Source organism: Strigops habroptila, chromosome 1, assembly GCF_004027225.2.
Source record: "Strigops habroptila isolate Jane chromosome 1, bStrHab1.2.pri, whole genome shotgun sequence".
NCBI classification, from domain to species: Eukaryota; Metazoa; Chordata; class Aves; order Psittaciformes; family Psittacidae; genus Strigops; species Strigops habroptila.
Genome location: NC_044277.2, coordinates 143697623 through 143710737, shown reverse-complemented (window position 1 = coordinate 143710737; position 13115 = coordinate 143697623). Strand labels below are relative to the sequence as shown.

Sequence of the window (13115 nt, the reverse complement as noted above, 5' to 3'; positions counted from 1 at the left end):
CCTGGAGAAGAGAAGCCGCGTGGAGACCTCAGAGCAGCTTCCAGTGTCTGAAGGGGCTACAAGGCTGCTGGAGAGGGACTCTTCATCAGGGACTGTAGCGGTAGGACAAGGGGTGATGGGTTCAAACTGAAACAGGGGAAGTTCAGGTTAGATCTAAGGCAGAAGTTCTTCCCTGTGAGGGTGCTGAGGCGCTGGCACAGGGTGCCCAGAGAAGCTGTGGCTGCCCCATCCCTGGCAGTGTTCAAGGCCAGGCTGGACGGGGCTTGGAGCAACTTGGTCTAGTGGAAGGTGTCCCTGCCCATGGCAGGGGATTGGAACTGGATGATCTTAAGGTCCTCTCCAACCCAAACCATTCCATGATTCTATGATTCTATGATTAATGGATAAGACTGTGGTAATATCAGAAATGTCTCGTGGCAAGGAAATTTCCATCTCCAAGTTTTCCTTCAAGATCTTGTACTATTGTAACTACTGAAGATTATGATATACCGAAAGCAAGGTAACTTGCAACAAATATATACTGCTTTTAATAGTAGTAATCACATCTTAAAAAAGGTGTTTCTTGAGGTAGCTGAAGTTAATCATTAACTTTGTGTGGCCTTCTGAGTACAGCACAATGCTACTTGAAGTACGTCCAGACGGCGCATGAAGAAGGGACACACAAGAGTATACATTAAACAAAAAAAGTGAAGACAATGTGAAGACATGCACTATACTTGCAGCCACCCCCTTGGAGATCCTCACCTGTGTGATTACTCATCATATATGCTTAGTTCCATTGACTCTGATCACTCACACTGAGAGTACTTGGATAAGCAAAGGCTTGCAGAGATAGGTCCTCCTAGATGGTAAGGGCACGAGCATTGAAAACAAGCAACTGGTGAGATGCAAACATCGCAAATTTGGGGTAGGGATATTCTCTCTAGGAACTTCCCTTCTAGGGGAAAAACCCAAACCAACCCAAGCCACAATGAAACAGTAATATTCTGCATAGGGATGCACGCAGTCAATAGCTATCAGGACCTGTGTCGTGGTTTGAGCCCAGCCGGTAACTCAGAACCACACAGCCGCTCGCTCACTCCCCCCCCCTCCCTTCTTCCTCCCCCCGCTCCCGGAGGGATGGGGAGGAGAATGGGAAGAATGCAACTCCCACGGGTTGAGATAAGAGCAGTCCCGCAACTAAGGTATAACACAAAACCACTACTGCTACCACCAATGATAATAACGATTAGTGAAATAACAAGGGGAGAGCATACAATTGCTCACCACCTGCCGACCGATACCCAGCCCGACCCGAGCAGTGATCTGGGCCTTCCGGGTAACTCCCCCCGGTTTATATACTGGGCATGACGTGCTGTGGTATGGAATACCCCTTTGGCTAGTTTGGGTCAGGTGTCCTGTCTCTGCTTCCTCCCGGCTTCCCCTCCTCCCTGGCAAAGCATGAGACTGAGAAAGTCCTTGGTTGGAATAAACATTACTTAGCAACAACTAAAAACATCGGTGTTATCAGCGTTGTTCCCAGGCTGAAAGTTAAAAAACACAGCACTGCACCAGCTACTAAGCAGGAGAAAAATGACTGCTATAGCTGAACCCAGGACAACCTGAAAGTAAAAGGAAACAGAACCTCAAGTGATGAGCTTGTTACAAGTTGGAACGTTGTCAAACCCAGCTTCAGTTTCCTTAGTTTTGTTTTTAATCAGCAAGGTCCATGCTGTGGACCTGGTTCACTGGCTGAACTAAACTACGTTTAGGGCCATGACTGAACAGTTTTTCTTTTATCTGCCGAGCACTGAGTCATCTCTGTGCTTCTGTCAAACACTCTATTAGTGTTCCTAATAAACTGCCTGCACCAGATCTCTAAGTATTGGTCAGAGAGAAAAACAAATTCTCTTAAAGACGTAATTTCTCGCCACTTTTACATAAAAAAAGAGCAGAAAATAAACAAATCCAATATATGAGTTTCTCTTAATGACTACCAAAATGCTTAGTTTATTCAAATTCAATAAAACAACATGCAGTTTTAGGCTGTTTCTGTATAGAACATGTTCTTGACTTCAATCTTTTGCACAGAAAAGTTTTCTTGTAAGGGTCAAGTCGAATAATTACCACCTTATGAAAGATTCGGTTTGACCATGCTCAGTGCCTTTTTTGGTAACAAACCACTTATTCTGCATATTGTGAGGAAAAAGTATCAGTGAAAAGCTCGAGCGATTATGAAAGTGATTTATACACTCATTAATTTTATTTGTGACACTGCAGTAGTGGAAGAGAAATAATAAACCATGAATTGTCAAAATGGAATTTGGACCTAGAGCAGAAACAAAAGAATTCTGTGCTTGTATGATAGAGAACATGCACCTTTTCATGGCTGCTAGGATGTCACCTCAACTGGGGTTCAAGCATTTTTAAACATCTTAGTCTACCCTCCTCTCAAGTGGATAGCACTGCTGGCAAATTAATCAAGTGTACTAGCTAACTTCAGTTCACTGTTATTTATCAAATAACTAATTAATCCCTATAGTCCAAACCTGTTTTATTACTATAATGCAATAATAATTCAGTATTTTCCAGAAATAGAGGTGTAAATGGGGATATATTCAAGTTTCTTTTCTTACACGCCTCTCTGCCATACACTAAAAATGGGACAGCAGAAGTTTAGGGAAATTTGCCCAAAACCTAAAGCATTAATAGTATCATTACAAACTAGCATTAAATAAGATTACATAAGTATCCATATGCTTATGCTTAGAAACAACAGCATGTGCCTTACATACCATTTGCTGGTCACGATCTGTGTCAAAGCAAAGCAAAAGGAGTGGGAAGAGAATGTGGATAATATACTGCCTGAAATGGATGCTAGAACTGGTGTTAACTTGCTGTGTGCACTTCTGCCTGGCTTCTGGTGCTTTCTCAGACTCATAGGCTTCTGTTTCCATTCATTTTGACCCAGTGATCTGATTACAGATCATTTTAAGGATATTAAAGGCAAAACACCTTTTGGTCGTCAGAAGCAACACTTCTGAAAACTGAAATGTTGGTATCTCTGAAGCAACAAGAAATTGGTAAGGAACTTAACAACTCCGTCATAATGAGAGAAACGAAACCAGCAACAGCATGAGGAAAACGAAGGTGAAACTGTAAAGACCTAAGAAAAAATATCTACCAACCCAAAGGAAAACAGAAATTTCCAAAGTCCTGCTTCTGCTTGTTACAGAAAAAGGGAAAGAGCCTGAAAATCCTGCTGACTGATGCTTTTTTTGTGACTCACTGTGCCTGGCATTCTTACAGTGAAGGTGTCATTCAATAACAGGGGAAAAGCAAACCATTAGCTTCTCCATGCCTGCGGGTTGCAATGCAGGAGTTCAGCGTTACTGCGGCACAATGCTACACTCTCCTGTTGTTAACATGGATGTAAGCTGATTATTGCTGTAAATGGCTCATAACATGAGCTTCATAAGCACATCACCTGTGCCCATCTTCCAAGGAGAAGGCATGTTGCCTGGGGATATTCTCCACCCGTGTTCAGACCAGCACTAGTGATCACTGGTGTTGCACAGTGAGCTTCATACATTCATTGTATGACTGAGAGCTTCATACATTCATTGTATGACTTGACCAGACCTCTTGCCTGTGCACAACAGGGGTGGGAGCATATCCCTACAGGGAATACCAGTGCCCACCTCCATGGGTTCAAATCTGTTGTTTTGCCCCATGGATTCCACCATGTCATCATCTGCACGAGCACCAGCAATGATTCACATGCCAAAAGACAATATTCCAGATGTCCCATTTCTTAACCTGCTGCATTTGCCTGCCAAGCTGAATAATCTAGTCTGTGCTTCAGCAAAGAGCCTCCTCAGCATGCTACCCAAAGGGCAGCAGCCACCCTCCTCTGCTTGTCTGGATCCTGCTTGCTCCAGGTCTCCTTGGTGCTACAGAGACAAGGAGGTCAGTGACTTGTGGGCCAGCTGGAGTTTCTTGGCCCTGTAGTACCAAGGAGACTTGGTGGCTGCCTGTCCTGACCTGCAGGCCCTGCTCTAGCCAACAGCTCTGAAATCACAGGAGGGTTTAATGTCTTAATACCAAATTTACTTATTTGGAGGTATTTGACATGATGTTGGATTTTGATTTAGAACAGTGGTACAGCATTATGCTGAAATCACAACACAAGCATGATGCAATGATTGTAAGATAAAGTGGAATCACAATACAACCTGATTCCCCATGGTAGCCTCTACATGCTCCACTGTAACAAAGAGGAAGGTTTTGTCCTAATTCGAGAGGTTCCAAACCAGGGATTGAATGAAAACAGTCTGGAACTGTTTAGAGAGCCTGCAGAGTGAGGCATTCTAGCATTTTTTTTCTAGCAGTTTGCATTCTGATGCTTCATTTCTAAGAATGAAAATTGTGGGTTTTTTTCCACGGTAAGTCATTTTAGCCAGTGCTTATGAAGGACAAAGCTTGTACTTCATGAAATCAAGTCCTGGAAGTTGTCAGGGGGAAAAGGAGAGCCTGCATAAGGCTGGGAGCTATCTAGGGTAATTGTGCACGACCTTTCAGATCTGAGATCTGTCTGCATTGAGGAGGAGGCACATCTCCCAGGATAAAGGCTTCTTCTGGCCTTCAGTTTCAGGTTTAAATGGCAATTAAACTGGACGTACCTTGTGCCATCAGTGTGTGATATGCCAGCTCTGCCATGCAGGGACAGGGCAGCTTCATGTGCCACCTTCCACGGTGGGAAGTTACACCAAGATGTAAAGCTACACAGGGTAATATAATCTAAAATACCACTGCTGATGATTTTTAGACATTCTGACTGAAGTGAGGTGAAAGCAAAGCCACTACAATTAACTGTCAATTTTCCAAGGTAAAAAAGGGATGGGGGCAGAAAGCAGCCTTGTAAAGTGTGTTTGCTATAAACCATACAGATATGAAGCTATACTAACCTTTGAAAGCCTTGTTAACAGCTTCTATGAAGGGGGTAGATTTTAAGCAGCAACATCCAAAATGTGAAGAGCTGCAGGTGTTGTGCATCCCATTTTCTGTGCCATGGTGCTGGAGCCAGGGGGGTCTGGTGAAATCTAGGAATAAAACAGTTGAATGCTTTGAGCAGTTGAATACAGCTCAGCAAAGCAGATCTGTGCCTGTCTGCCAGGAAACAGGTAACTGCACTCTGCTGTTTAATTGAACTTTCATGAAACTAAAACATACTTTGGTAAAATCCACCATGAAAAAGTGTTCTGCTTATGGATCCTGCATACAGGGGATCAAGCTATTGGGGGTGGGTATCTCTATCAGGTATACAGGTAATGCTTGAGATTAAATTGTTATAAAACCAACAAAACTTCCACATATTCTGCAATTTAAGATTTTTTTTAGCCAGAAGTCTTTTCACTGCAGCTGCTGTTATTGGTAGTGATCTGTTCATAGATGGATGAGAGCTGGGGAATGTTATCAGGCCACAAAATGTTCTCCTGTTTTTGCAAGACCCCCTTGCAGCTGTATCATTCATACATGGTGAGTCTGCACTTCCCAGCTACAGCCATTCTAAACAGCAAAGAGCATAATATTGGACTATGGGAGGGCTTTTACTAAAAACAGGAAAAAGGGAAGAATCCTTCTGATTCACGTTGTTTTCATGAGGTCAGAATATCACTGTCCCGGCCTGGACGTTATGGCATCATAATCCCCTCTGTCCCTCTCTGTGTTTGAGGAACAGTTTATGTGTGATGGAGGAAAGGCTAGATATTCTCAAGAACACTCTTCCTCTTTGAAAACAGTAAGAATTTGTGGATTCTGTGAGGCACTGTGGGCAAGGTTAATGATTCCTGTTTGCTGCTTCCTTCACAATTATTTTCACTGGGCATTACAACCTCACTCTTGCTTCTAATGTTGTGACTAGACCCCAGGCTAGGGAATCAGAGGATTAGTACTTACTTTTCCTCTAGATGCTGTACAGGCTGAAGTGGGGAATCAAGCACATACAAGTGACTCCCTCATAACTCTCACTGATAGAAACTGCAGTGCCTAAGCAGAGAACCTGCTGCTTGGGTTTGGGGGGTCCTTTTGGTTTGGATGACCAAATTTAGATACCTGGGAGGCACCACGGCCATAGATATCTTCAAGGAACCTGGCTGTGACTCCCCAAGTAGTTCTACCAAAAAATTCCTCTGACTGATTTTTCCTACTGTCCCACTAATTCACTCTGCTCCTGAAAACCTCTGAACAGTGTCCGAAGGCACTCTTTTGGAAGAAAGGTCGGGGGTTTTTGTTACCTGAATTGCTGAACATAAATCTTGGCCATTCTGTCAATCTCCAGTTTCTCAAATTAGCAGCATTCCTGTTCCTGAGCGAGTACTGAAATTTAACTCAGCCCTTTCCACAAGAATCAACCTTCAACAAAGAAATTGCCAAAGAAATTGACAATTCAAAGTCTTAAGTGTTTGAATTTCACAAGGTAGGAGCATGATCTCAAATATGCAGGCTGAATCAATGGGCTGTGGCCAGTGGGATGAGGTTCAACAAGGCAAAGTGCTGGGTCCTGCATTTGGGGGACAACAGCCCCATGCACCACTCCAGGCTTCGGGCAGAGTGGCTGGAAACTGCTCATGGAAAAGGACCTGGGGGTGCTGATTGATGGAGCTGAACATGAGCAGCTTGTGCCCAGGCAGCCAAGAAGCCAACAGCACCCTGGCCTGTATCAGCACCAGTGTGGCAGCAGGGCCAGGGCTGTGACTGTCCCCCTGTGCTGGGCACTGGTGAGGCTGCACCTCGAATCCTGTGTTCAGTTCTGGGCCCCTCACTGCAAGAGAGACATTGAGGTGCTGGAGCGGGGCCAGAGAAGGGCAACGGAGCTGGTGCAGGGCCTGGAGCACAAGTGTGATGAGGAACGGCTGAAGGACCTGGGGGGTTTAGTCTGGAGAAGAGAAGGCTCAGGGGGGACCTTATCGCTCTCTACAGCTGCCTGACAGGAGGTTGCAGTGAGGGGGGGTCGGTCTCTGCTCCCAAGGAACAAGTGACAGGACAAGAGGAAATGGCCTCAAGCTGCACCAGGGGCGGTTTAGACTGGAGCTGAGGAACAATTCCTTCCCCAGAGGGTGCTCAGGCATTGGAACAGGCTGCCCAGGGCAGTGCTGGAGTCGCCGTCCCCGCAAGTGTTCACACCCCGTGAAGACGAGGCCCTCAGTGCCATGGGTTAGTGGTGGCCTTGGCAGTGCTGGGGAACGGCTGGACTGGATGAGCTTAAAGGTCTTTTCCAACCTGGTTGATTCTATGATTCTATGTAAGGCATGTAAAAACGACACGATGTGGGGTCACTTACACTGAATAAGCCTGCAATCATGGAATCATCAATCATTGTACACTATCATCTGGTTTGGTTCTACTGTTCATAAAAAGAGACAGGGAAAGAATCAAATGGCAATTCTGCTTTTTTACAGGAGACTGTTTTCACTAAGAGATACAGGATTTTTAAAGCTTGTGCCAGGATACTTGGAAATTACACACAACAATATCCAGGAAAAAACCCACATTAATTTACTTTCAACCAGTCAATTATTAGAAACAGACAGATGTTGCAAAAATAAATGAATCCATGTTTTGGAGCCTTCAGACAGTGCACTGAAGAATGGCACAGCAATGTCAATATGGAAATTAATATATCTGGAGCTTGAATAATAGAGTTCATATAGCTACGTAAATTTGGGGGTAGCAAACTGAGCAGTGTGGATAGAACACAGCATTGCATACACGTTCATTCAATGAGTCCTTTCATCTTGTGGAGTGAATAAGGCAAAGTTCCCATGGGGAAAAAATGGTACATAAGCATGCAAGTATGTGAAAAGGCAACCCTCATCTTCTGGAATTTTTAAACTCTTAAAATCTTTTGGGATTATCGTGTCAATACTGCACATCTGCTTATGTGTGTAGATGTCTAATTCTCTAGGTTTATTTCAAAGATCCACATAATTATGCTGTGGGATTTTATCATATACCACATCCAGATCTGCACCACAGCTCTCTGACAAGAGAACTAACAGTAACTAGCAAGTTGACATCCCTAGAGAGGATGTTAAATACCTTTGGGCATTGGGTTTCTCAGCTGGAGTCACCCTGGAGAAGCCACTGTGGGTACTACTTCTTTTGCCCTGTCTTTTTCAGCCTATTGCTCTCCTAAGCCCTTTCTCCCTCTCCTCACTTCTACACTTGACTCTTCCTGCAATCCTGTGCTGACTCAGCTCCTTCTCCTCACAGAATTCTCCAGCTGAGCCCCTGATTATTCTCGGTCTTGCCTCTCAGCTACCTGTACCATTTGCAGTGTTTCCCTATGCCAGATCTAGGTGTCTCTCTTCTTACTCTTCTCCTTTCACTTTCCTTCTTCTGTGAGTTGCCTGTACTTGTCTTCCTCTGAAAAATTCCTCCCTCCATCAGGGCTTCGTCTCGTCATAGTCTATAATTTTTTTCAAGTTTTCTAAAATTGCAGCCTCACAGCCCTTCCCATCTGCCTAGTTCTCAGGTCTGGCATGTTGAAGCTGAAGGTCACTCCCTTTCTCCCCTCTCAGCTCTTCCAAGGCCTTTATCAATCCTACCATTCCTATATGCAAAACCCACTCCTACCACATTGGCCCCAACTAGCACCTGCTCCCCAGTTTCAGTCTTCCTTTCCTATGCTCCACTTTCTTCTTTTCCTAGGCCCCCTGCCTTTCTTACGGTCTGCTCCTTCTTCAGTTTTTTAGGCCCTTCCACTGCAGGGGCTGTGTGTCAACATCAGGAAGACAAAAAGACCAGCATATCTTCAGTACTTTCTATCACAAAACAGTCCCCAAGAGCCAGACATTTCCAAAAGCAGTTTACCTTAAGCAGGCTTGCAGCACCAAGACGAAGCCAAGTATTTGGAAGTTTTGTCATATTTTATCACGGTTTTCACTGGCCACGTGTGAATGGAGTTTGTTCAGATGTACACAACCTGGTTAAATACAGCCAAAAGAGAAGGGGGTTACAGACTTTATAATGGTTGCTTGTTTTATAAGCAATAAACAATATGTTCCTCCTTTGCATTTTCCTTTGAAAAAATACAGCCACACATTTTTAAACAATGGAATTCTGTTAATAATTGTCACATCATTGTCCACGGCTATTAAGATCCATGGAAAGACTCATTGTGCTATGAATTACAACTGAGATATTCAGTAAATCTATTACATTCACTGTTCTAATCTATTACATTCACTGTAAATCTATTCACATTCACACATTCCAGATGTACCCACATAAATGACTAAGACTGGATTGCAAGTAATACTGAAACCTACTGAGAGGTAAAAGAGTTAAAAACAATAGGTAGATTATCTTCAAAAGACACACCAAACAGACCAGGGCTCTAGGTGGATGAAGAGATCAAAAGTTAGCACAGCAATATTTACTGCACATATGTCGATGCCAAAATGAAAGAGTTATCCAGAGGGCTTTTTGTAGCTAAAAGAAATGGTATGAATATGAATAAATTTAGCATGAATCACTGTATTGAAGATGCTCCTTATTAATAATTCAACAAAATTCAGTAACAGTATCATGAAGTTCATTAGTTTAGGCTGCAGTTATTACCAAGCTATTACCTGAGGTAACAAACAACTTATCATTTAATGAGTGCATCAGGAAACACAGAATCATTAATAGGGAGCACACAGAAGTTATCTCTGAATTAACCTCACAGAGAAGATAACTTATCAGTGTTATCTGTGTTTATTTTTAGACAACATATGTCAAGATAGATAAAAATCTGATTTGAGCTTTGAACTCCTGGCAAATGTCAGCATGGTTTTAGTGCACTTTTGGGGTAACAAAGAGTAGAACAAAGACTGATGCAGTAATGTGGGTCTGATTTCCAGAAGAGCCTCTGTGTAACCTGTATTTTGGCATCTGCAACAGATTAGGAGTAACAGTGACAAGATTCAGGAGGGAGGTTTTCAAAGGTATCTTACTGCATTGGCTTCAGGTGGGATTTGTACATTTACCCCCCCCCCCCCCCATCCCTTTGCAAATGCTTCTGTTACCCTCTATCAGTCAAGTCCTATAAATAGGTATCAAAGTATTATTGTTATGGTTATCTGGCAACCTAAAAATACAATTATTAAGCATATTCTCTCTTAATTATCTTTAATTTACACTAAGCTGTGGTGTACCACTTAGACAAAATCTTTAAGAAGACTGGATAGATCCCCATCACTTTATGGCAGAAAACCAGCAGCTGGCCTCAAAGTGGATGGTCCTGCAACCTCCTACACTGTAAATATGTTGTAAATGAGAAGATGAAGTAACTAGTCCCAATTCTACTAGGAACTTATTTTCTAGTAAGACAAGGAAGGGTGAAAGAACCTCACCTTTCTCTAGAAAGCTGTCACAAAATTCTGCCCCATCATTAGAATCAGTACTGGGAAAGGGGGTTGACTTGTCCTTTGCTCCCTGCATGCAGGCTGGGTAGAAACTTGTTCTTTGTTTTTGCTATAAACCACAACGTACCTGTTTGAAAAACAACAGGAACTCTGCTATTATAGGTTGTTTTTACAATTATCATAGTTACTGTTGCTGCAGAGAATCCTAGCACTGGCTCTCCACTGTATCTGTACTGTGTTTGAAGAATTCATCCATCCTTAACCACAGTCTTTCAGATTAGGTGCTGATCACAGAAATAGCCAGTGCACTGTTAATTATTCAGTACTGGACTGGAACTCTTTATTCCTTCTGGAGTTCAGAAATTGGATGGTAAGGAGAGACTTTGCTCTCTACACTGGAGGTGGGCTGAGCTTGTATGCAAATGACAGTATTTAAACTGACAAGCTCAGACTGACATTCTTCAGATTAAAGATCCAGAAGTAATGAAGATGGGTTTGCTTCTCCAAAGGGGACTGCAGAAACCTAACATTTTATCTTTCAGGAAGGCATCAAAGCTATGCTTTCTTATTCTTGTTTTAATAATGACAGTGGGTCTAATGTGGCTCCTCACTCTTTAAGTGACTGGGAAACATACGGGTGAAACACTACCCGTGTCACAGCTAATAATAAAAATGCCATTGACATTAATAGAGCGAGAATTTTATTCACTGTTTTGTTCTTAAATAGCTTTTTAAAATAAAATTGTAAGCTTTAAAATAGGAAGATGGTGTTAAACCCCACAACTTTTGCATTCCAGGCTTTCCACAAATCTTTAGGTAAACAGAAAACCAAGAAACACCCAGTAGTAGCAGCTCACAAGAAAAAATGACCAAGAAAACTAGAATGCTGTTGTCTACACACAATTATAATTTCACCCATGCTTTACAATTAAACAGTTATGAAATCCTGATCTACTTCAGTTTCTGAAAGATGTTTCACCATGTTGTACAATATCATTTCCATAACTTCCTGTCTCAACTGCTAAACACACCTTTCCTGTTTGCTTTCTTTCTGAATAATTATTTAAAAATTATTATTCCATTTTCTTTTGGATCTTCTCACTGTTAACCTGTATCCTCCTTTCCTTTTACCATTCTACTGCATTATAACCAAAGGTAACTTCACCACTTACACAGAAGCATGTCCAAAAATAGAGGTAGCGTAAAAAGGAAAACAGACAGTAAATACACAGTTTATTGCTGAAATACTATTCTGAGCTCAAGAAATATGCTGAAATATAATCTATGTTGTCAGATTAAAATCTGGCTATGAATATATTGATTACTAGTTTGTTACACCAATTTCATCATGCAAATGTAATTCTTTAGCCTCAAGTAATAGACATCCAACAAGTTATCGCTTTGCTTGCTGTGTTTTACCTACCTATGCTAACCACACAAAAGCACTAAACCAGAATATAACCCCCTGAACAACAACAAAAGAATAACCCTCCAAGCCAACTAATCAACAACAGAAAAAAAAATCCCTCCAAGCTCCTCCAAAACATCTTCCATGCACTCAGCCAAAGAAACTTTTCTGAATCATATCACCTCCATCTGACATTACATTTCTGCAATTCCTAGTATGTCAATAAAACTCTTTTTCATCCTCAAAATTCTGTGTCCAAAAGTAATTCATTATCCTCCCCAATGTAATGTTATTTTACCAGTGTCCCAGACTCAGAGGACTAGAGTTATCAAAAGAAGGACTTACTAATATTTAAATATTTTATGTAAAATATATTACAACAAAATGGATATTAAAAATTAGCAGCATACTGCCTGTAATTTTAATCTTAATTTTTTTCTAAAAGATAAATAGTTCTATTTGTTCCTCAATTCTCACTTGGCCGAGGGACCTGAGGGTTTAGTCTGGAGAAGAGAAGGCTCAGGGGGGACCTTATTGCTCTCTACAGCTGCCTGACAGGAGGTTGCAGTGAGGGGGGGTCGGTCTCTGCTCCCAAGGAACAAGTGATAGGACAAGAGGAAACGGCCTCAAGCTGCACCAGGGGAGGTTTAGACTGGAGCTGAGGAACAATTCCTTCCCCAGAGAGTGCTCAGGCATTGGAACAGGCTGCCCAGGGCAGTGCTGGAGTCACCGTCCCTGCAAGTGTTCACACCCCGTGTAGACGAGGCCCTCAGTGCCATGGGTTAGTGGTGGCCTTGGCAGTGCTGGGGAATGGTTGGACTGGATGAGCTTGAAGGTCTTTTCCAACCTGGTTGATTCTACGATTGGCAAACTTTAAGAACACTATTTTAAAGAAATGGCATGGTAAGCCCATGTGTTCTAACGTGAGTCATGTTCCAAAATACTTACATCTTCAGGCATTTTAAGGCGAGCGTGGTGAGCTGTTACAATGCTGCTGTAGTTTATATCATCTCTGGCAAGTCTCATGTCCGCTATGGAGTGTGGGAAGCTGACGGAGAGCTTAACGGTCCCGTTAACAACTTCTGACGGTGGTCAGGCAACCACACAAGCAAGAGTTCGGAAACATTTAATGCGGCTTTCGATGTTATTTCGGCAATTACAAAACAATTCACCTCAGACACGACCCCCCCACGCCTGAGGCACCGAGCCCGCGAAGCCACCTTCGCGCGGCGGCGGCTCTGCGCATGCGCACGGCGGCCCCGCCCCGGCTCAGGGCAGGGCAGGGGCGGGGCGGGGGAAGGAGGGCGCGGCGGCCG

At 43.0% G+C, this 13115-nt stretch overlaps 1 long non-coding RNA gene across 2 annotated transcripts; it reads right to left on the bottom strand.

The window, feature by feature from the left end:
- Positions 1-4938: 4938 nt before the first annotated feature.
- On the bottom strand, positions 4939-12948 carry LOC115618323. 2 transcript variants are annotated; one of them, XR_003994786.1, is made up of 4 exons: positions 12748-12948; positions 10380-10518; positions 8854-8965; positions 4939-5081 (listed from the first exon to the last, which is right to left on the bottom strand). It is a non-coding gene; the product is annotated as an uncharacterized LOC115618323 (long non-coding RNA). The 2 variants fall into 2 exon arrangements; XR_003994785.1 differs by lacking the exon at positions 12748-12948 and having other exon boundaries at positions 10380-11082.
- Between the last annotated feature and the right edge of the window lie 167 nt (positions 12949-13115).